Source organism: Benincasa hispida, chromosome 3 (assembly GCF_009727055.1).
Source record: "Benincasa hispida cultivar B227 chromosome 3, ASM972705v1, whole genome shotgun sequence".
NCBI classification, from domain to species: domain Eukaryota; kingdom Viridiplantae; phylum Streptophyta; class Magnoliopsida; order Cucurbitales; family Cucurbitaceae; genus Benincasa; species Benincasa hispida.
The window spans coordinates 47,957,350-47,965,549 of record NC_052351.1 but is presented as its reverse complement, the minus strand read 5'-3'; the positions used below and the strand labels follow the sequence as shown (position 1 = coordinate 47,965,549).

Sequence of the window (8,200 nt, the reverse complement as noted above, 5' to 3'; positions counted from 1 at the left end):
AAACTTTGGTAAATGCATTAATTTTAACAGTCTCTTAAATTTGTTTGAAAATTATCTTGTGAGGTTTATGATTACTTCAATTAAACTTTTAAACTATTATAAGTTAATACATTTAGATCTTTTCATCAAGATTAGTTTTCAAAATTGTTGGTGCATTGATTTTTACTCGTGTGTAGACTATTTCAAATGTTGAGTTAACAAATAGATGATTACAATTGATACATGGATGATTTTAAAAGTAATTCTTAATCGAGAGTCCAAAGTAATTATAAAAGTTTAATTATTTAATTGATAAAATTACAAGTCTCATGCAATGTTTATCGATGATTCTATCAGGTAGTTCAAGAACTTTTTTTTTGCAAAAAAACCCCAAGTTTGAATATGTAAATAGATATTTGAAAAAACTGGGAAAGCATTTGTGATATGTTTTTATGAGTTAATGTCATAAAAATTATTATAAGAATAACTTTTCAAAGGTGAGTGTAATGGAAAATTATACCAAAATCTAGGGTTTTTGAACGGATGACCTAGTTTAAGTTGTGTTAATATCGAATGATCTAAATTATGAAAACAATGGATATTAACATTTTTCTAAATTCATATACCACTTGAATCGCGTTGTCTATTTTCTCTATAGTGGCACTATTGATCTCTCAAATCCTCGGCACTCATGTTCCTTTTTCTCCTTCCTCAAATCCTCGCACTTCTATTTTCTCTTACTCCTCTTACAACGTCGAAAGCATAGCAATGATTGGAAGGTGGCTAAAAACACGAGCACAAGGGTTTGTCAGAGCAGATGATAAACAGTCCGTCGGTAGCCCGAAGCACGATAGTGAGTGTTCATCAAATCAGGTGATGATCAGTAATCAGTGGCCACAAGTCCGAGAGCAAGGAACGGAAAAAATAGCAAGCACGATTTAAGTGGTTTGTGGCATAAGCAAAAGATTAGTATCCATTGTTATCCAAAATTAAAATCATTCCACAATAATTGAACTCTGAAATCACGGAAGTCACTATAACAAAACTAGAATAAATTCCATCAGATTACACACACATTATGACCTAACTTCACATAATTAATTTCAAGAGAGAGAGAGAAGCAAACAAACACGAGGGGGGAAAACAGAATCCTGCTGAAATTTGTTGAAATGAAATAAAATAAAATCAAAACGAAGAGGAAGAAAAGAGAAGCGATGATGAAGAAGATGAAATTAAGAGTATGAGTCAACGATGGTAGCGATTAATCATGAGAGACATTACAGAGTACCTATCATCGGAAGAAGAAACTTGGAGGGTTGGGCGGGAATGCCAGCGGGAATATCTGATGACGGAGGATGCGACGGCGATGAGATCGGTGATCAAAAGAGAAACGCGGCGGAAGAGAAGGAAAGTTTTTCTAATAGCCACACGCATCAATATTGGGATGGTATTCTCAAATCTCCAAGACGACATTCCTTTTCTCTAATGCAACGCAGCAACCCTCTTCACTTCTTTCTCTCTGTTTCTTTATTTCTAATTCTTTCTACTTTTCGTCAATCACGAGAATCTCAACACCCCCATTTAAATTACTACTCTATCCTTCTCCACTATTTTATTCAAACTTCTCTCATTTTTCATCCCTCCACTTTTCTACAACTTTATATTTTTAAAGTCTACGATAATTTAATCCAAATAGTATGTCCAAGAAAAATAAATCTACTAATGTAAAACTAATTATAATGTTAATGATATTTATGTTTCCTTAAATATGAGACTCTCTCTCAAGATACCTAAGATCCTTCCTAAGTGTAATCTTTTTTCTTCCAGTGAAACTCACTCCATCCTCTGAACTTAGGATCTCCAACATTAAGAATCTCTCTCTTTTGATTATACAAATTTTATCAATAGTCTCTATATGAAAAGGATAAACTGTCATAATCTTCCCGATATGGAAACTACCAATCTGCACAAACCGCGTCTTTGACAAGAACACCAAGTTGTCATAACCTACATATGTTAAGACATTCCGAAAGACACTCATGAACTACAAATCTCTTAATCATCATTTAATAAATCTATGTCAGTTGAGCTATTTTCACTTTGGCTAGCACATAACAATCTAGTCTTAATACTTTCACATTTGTAATAATTTAGTCCATGTTCTTTTATTTGGTTCTAAGAAAAGAGTGAGAAAAAAAGAAGATAAAAAAAAACTCATCAAACTTAATTCTCAAAATTTTGTATGTAATAACTTCGTCTTTTTAATTTATAAACATACTTGACCCTTAATTGATTTAACAATTTACATGTGTAAACTTTTTTACTAATTCTAACCGTAGTTACAAATTAATGTATAGGAACTAAATGGATACTTATTGAAGTTAAAAATTAATATTGTTACAAATTTAGAAGTTCATGAACTAAATTATTACAAATGTGGAAGTATGAAGACAAAATCATTGCAAACTGAAACTTATGGTCTAGATTATTATTTTCATGAAAGTTTAGAGACTAAAAGTGATTTTTTAGGATTCTTTCTTTTACCTTCTCTTTTCTTCTAAAAGAAGAAAAGAAGATCTTTAAAACGAACCAAGATTAATTTTCTCTTAGTTAAAAAATGAAATGTACTAATAAGAAAGTGAAGTAAATTATACTATAGTTCAATACAATAAAACTCTAAATTAATTTGTTTCTAAATTGTTAATACACTTTCTTCATACATGTATACGATTTCATAAATGCAAGGAAAACACTATAATTAAGATGGTTGTGATTTTTAATGATATAAAAGTGGAGATTGGTCTGATGATATATATATATAAATGATTGTAATTGACAATAAACTAAATTGAAGTTGATAGACTAACTTTCTTGAAGTTGAAACATGTGAGTAGTGGATCACTCATGTATGAAGCACAAATGAGGGACGATAAGTAATAGGCTTTTGAGTAAAGGGACATATGAATGAACTAACTATAACCTACATCAAGGTGAATATAATCATTTCTCCTATATCAACATATTTTCTTTATCAAATTAAATGATTGTTATAAAAGGTATAAATATATATACACTTATAAAAGGAGGGGTTAAGTTTAGAAATGTAAAGTAATATTTTTTCCTAAAAAATGAATAGAAAAAGAACAAGAAAATAGTAAAGAATAGTTGGGGCATTGTTGTGATTTCACCTACCAATTTATTTTTTATTGTTTTGTATTAAAGAATGAGGACATTATGACCTCATCCACCAATTAAAAACATATATTTAAAAAATATTTTTCTTTACCCATTTGAAAACTCTCCCAAAATGTCGACATTCTTCTTAATTGATTATTTGAATTCTCTTCCCTTAAAATATGGCATGTTTTGATTCTTTTGAATTTCATCATCATCATTTTTGGTGCCTTCTTTTATAGCACTTTTTAAATATTAGAAATGTATAGATATTTAATCAATTTGATAAAAATTAATTTTCAAGGCATAAATTCAAAATTTATGAAAAACATAAAGGTTAAATCTAGACTTTAAAAAGTTTAGATTTTAAAATATGGGTGTACTTGGATTACATTTTAAGTATTTAATTTAAAAATTAAGTCATTTTAGAAGAAATTTGGATGTTTGGTGTAAAGGTCATGCTTTTCCAAGGCATGTTGCCCGTGGCCGCATGCTTAATCTAACCCCTTTTTATCATATTTTCATGTTATGTATTTCATTAGTTAAGTTAGTTTGTTTTCCTTGTACTTTTGTTGTAATTGACCGTTAGTCTTTTTGCATATGCAAGGGTGTCAGTTGGCTATTTGTTCAGAATGCACTATATGGAGATAAGACTAGTCACCATTTTCTCATAACCAATGTAGTATGCTATAAAGTCGTTATTGTTTTTTATTGCTTTCTAGTCTACTACAAGCTTTCTTTACTCAAATCATGCTTTCAAACGTCTGCAAAAACTTTTTCCTCTAAATCCATTTTTTAAAACCGTTTTCCCAGAAATGGGGGTGGAGGTTGTCAGAGGCACCCAGTGTGCCATCAGCGACCCAAAAGGGCTATTGTGACAGTTGGTATTATAGCCACGTTGGCTCATGAAGTTGAAAAGCTATAATTATGTTTGCTACAAAACAGTTGGGCAAGTCCCACGTTGACCGGTTGGTTGAGATAGAAGAGAAATTGCTCTATCTAAGAGAAGTCCCTGATCATGTTCGGTTCCTAGAAAGTCAGTTAGAAGAAATCTCTGAGAAAGTCGACAGAATCGATGCGGTAGCTGGCCGCTTAGACAGAATGCCCATCAAAGAGTTGAGACCTTAAAAGCAAAGGCTACTAGATCTTATAGATTTGAGCATGGGGACAGCTCGACGAGCTCTGTTGCTCATTTGGAAGAGTATGTCAAAGAACTAGGCAGCTCACAGAAAGTGATAGTTCAGATGGTGAATAGTTTGTCAGAGGACTTAAGAGCCGCCCTTGATGTCATCAGGACAAAGATCACGGACTTAGTGCAAGATTAAACCTCACCATGAGAGCGATGGGAAACCAAGCCCCAACTAGGGGTGTGGTCCAGTTTAACAAGGTGAAAATACCCGAACCTAAGTCCTTCTGTGGGACTTGCGATGCTAAAGCCCTAGAAAATTTCATCTTCTATTTTGAGCAATATTTCAGGGCAACGAATACAGTGACTAAAGAATCTAAGATCACCTTGGTGACGATGCACCTGACAGACGATGCCAAGTTATGGTAGAGGTCCCGTTTCATGGACATCCAAGAGGGTCAATGTACCATTTGTTGGGGTTTATGCCATAAAACTTGTAGATAATGAATATAATTAAATGACTGTCATTAATAAATAGTTATTAATGTTTTTCTCAATAAGTGTTATTGATATTTTATTTAATGTTGTCTTATTAACCCTAAAATCCAATAAACTAATATCCTAGGCTGTCTTATGAGTCTTGAACTGTATGTAGAGACATATTGAGATCAATGTTCAAGATACAGCCTAAAGGGTCTATAGTATAGGGGTAAGGTTGGGTACCTTATCCTGGTAACACTATGGATACCGGCCACTTTGTATTTGATACAAACGTAGTGATCCAATGCGTTCATGTAGGAGACACGCAAGTCGGGGTATCCTGTGCAATAAGTTTGTACAAGACCGGATCGTAAAATAGTAACCACTAGATGTAATTCGTTGATTAGTAAGATTTCTATTTCAATAGGATGACCTAAGCAACTTAGTCTTACTCTTGAGTATATTATGAACTGCTGATCACGAGGGATTGTTCTTTCATTTGTATAGGTGAGATTGGCCAGTTTGCCGACTCAATATGTCTACCATTTTAGGGATAAGACCGAGTGGGTAGCTGGGAATATAATCATACAAAATAGATTTCACTCCTTCTCGACTTCAGGGTAAGTAGATGAGTGTTCCCTTAAGTGTTGTCTCTGGGAGTTGAACAAAGGGCCTCTCGCTGGCCTGAGAGGGTTTCTGTTTAATTGTTGGACCATATAAAGGTTGTTCATTGGTGAAGCAATGGTACTTAAGGATGTAGATGTAACTCAGGGATAAAACGGTAATTTGATCCAGCTGGTGTTACGAACACTCGTGAAGAACTAACTTGTTGTTATTGGTCTATATCCATGGGCACAGAAACATATATGTAGTGAGAAGAGTGCAGTTGTAGATCTTTAGTGAAGTGTACCCACAGTTAATGAATATTGATTAATTTGGTTAATGAGTTTAGCCAATTAATCCCACATCGTTGGAGCTTATGATCTGCAGGTCCATTAGGTCCCCTTCCAAGCTTGTAAAGAATATTGAGATAATTTGTCGTTAAATTGAATTTGAAATGTTCAAATTCAAAATTGGGAATTTTTTAATGCATGTTGGTATATTTTAATATAGATTTTATTTTTAGACTTTATTATTAATTTTGGATATGATTCAAAATTAATAAATGAGACAGTGAAATATTTAAAAGGAGTTCAAATATTAATTTAATATAAATAAGATTCATATTGAAAACTATAGATTAAAAATAATGTGCATCGGATGCACATTAAAATTATAGGTTAAATGAGAGAAATATATTTGAATATGATTCAAATGAGAAATTTAAATTAAATATGTGATATTTAATTGAAGAATTAATTAATTATTTAATTGAATTGAATTTTGAATTTAATTAAATTAATTAAATCAAAACCATAGGTTAAAATTAATGTACATTAGATGTGCATTAAAACTATAAGTTATGTGAGAGGGAACCATTTAAATATGATATAAATGGTTATTGTTTTTATCTCTTTAATTAAATTAAATAGATAATTTTATTTAATCTTAATTAAATAAAATGTAACTTCCCACGTAAGGGAGTTACTAGAGACGTGAGATGAATCTCACGTCTCCTCACTTTCACCCTCTCTCTCATTCTCTCTATATAAAAACAAAAGAAAAAAAAAGGCAGAGAAGAGCAATTGATCGATAATAAAAAAATTCTTTGGGTTTTTTATCTTCCTTCTTCCTCCCAATTCCAAAAAATAATAATAATAAAAATAATCAACAATTCTCATCTCCTCAATTTCTCTGCAAGAATAGGGAGGACTTTAAGTGGTGGTGTCCAATCTAAATTCCCAATAGAGAAATTTTACTATCCAGAGGTTTGCAAGGTAACTATTATTCCTCTGTATAATTATGTTTTTGAATTGAACGCTTTATCTATTTTTCTATTTTATTCCAATGTAAAATTGTTCTGTTCTAAAATGCTAATTTTAAATACGTTTAGGTTCTGTGTTTTGGCTTCCGTTGTGCCTTTGGGTTTTCATCGCTTCACCATTGACACATGGGATATGTTGAAACAGGAATAGCGCTCTCAATTCTTCCCTGAGAACATCGAAATTTTGGCAAGATGCAAACTACGAGAACTGAAACATACTGGTAGTATCAGAGAATACGTAAAGCAATTCGCGAGACTGATGCTGGACATCCGAGATATATCAGAGAAAGACAAAGTTTTCTGTTTTGTCGAGGACCTTGAGACATGGGCGAAAACCAAATTGTATGAACAGAGAGTCCAGAGTCTCTTTGAAGCCTATGTTGCAGCAGAGCGGCTGTTTGATCTCGCTAATTATATGTCCCTCGAATCGAGGCAAAATCAAACCTCCTCTAGTGGGGGTAACAAACCAAATAGATCTAGCTCTCCCAAGAATAGGGGAGGGGACAAAGCAGGAGGAACAGATCGTAAACCTTTCCAACCAAAGGGGGATATATGGGGTGTGCGCCTAATCAGCAACAAAATAATTACAAAAAGGGACCCCTCTCGTGCTTTCTATGTAAGGGGCCCCATCGAGTGTATGAATGTTCGAATCGAGCGGCCCTCAAAGATTTTCAGGCTTCATTGGCAACAAACTCAGAAACTGATGGAGAAATAGTTGAGTCGAACCGCCAACGGAAGAAGATGGCGATAATTCGCGCATGGGGGCCCTAAATCTTTTATCTGCCCTCTAAAAGAAGTCAGAAGGAAACAAGGAACCAATGGAACGTGGACTCATGTATGTTGAGACATGGGTGAATCATAAGTTAACCAAAAGAGCACAAATGGTCGACTTCGGAGCCACCCACAATTTTATGACTAAGACAGAAGCCCGTCGCCTCAACTTGCAGTAGGACAATCACCTCAACTTGCAGTGGGACAGTCACCTTACCTATCATGAGAGTTGCCCGACGAGCAACGATAAAACTAGGTTCGTGGGTTGGACAGACCGATTTTGTGATAGTAAAGATGGATGATTTCGATGTTGTGTTAGCGATGGAGTTTCTCCTCCAGCACAAGGTCTTCCCTATGCCTCTAGCCAAATGTTTGGTAATCACGGGGTCGAACCTCACTATCGTCCAGACAAACATCAAGCAGTCGAATGTGGTGAAAATGATACTGACCCTTCAACTGAAGAGAGGGCTAACCCGCGATGAACCTACTTTCATGGTCATTCCCGTGGTAGGGAAAGAAGGACTGAAGAAGTCTGTTCCCAAGGAGATCTAGTATGTGTTATAGACAGATACATCGACATCATGCCAGAGAGTTTTTCAAAAGCCCTGCCTCCACGAAAGGGGATAGACCATGAAATTGAATTGTTACCTGGGGCCAGACCCCCCGCTAAAAATGCATATCACATGGCGCTACCAGAGATGGCAGAACTTAGAAAACAGTTAGATGAACTGTTGAATGCGTGATTC

General features: G+C 34.3%; 1 long non-coding RNA gene across 1 annotated transcript; it reads right to left on the bottom strand.

Moving 5' to 3' along the window:
- Positions 1-528: 528 nt before the first annotated feature.
- Positions 529-1,587, bottom strand: LOC120074566. The gene is made up of 2 exons (XR_005481013.1): positions 1,268-1,587; positions 529-762 (listed from the first exon to the last, which is right to left on the bottom strand). It is a non-coding gene; the product is annotated as an uncharacterized LOC120074566 (long non-coding RNA).
- Positions 1,588-8,200: the final 6,613 nt, after the last annotated feature.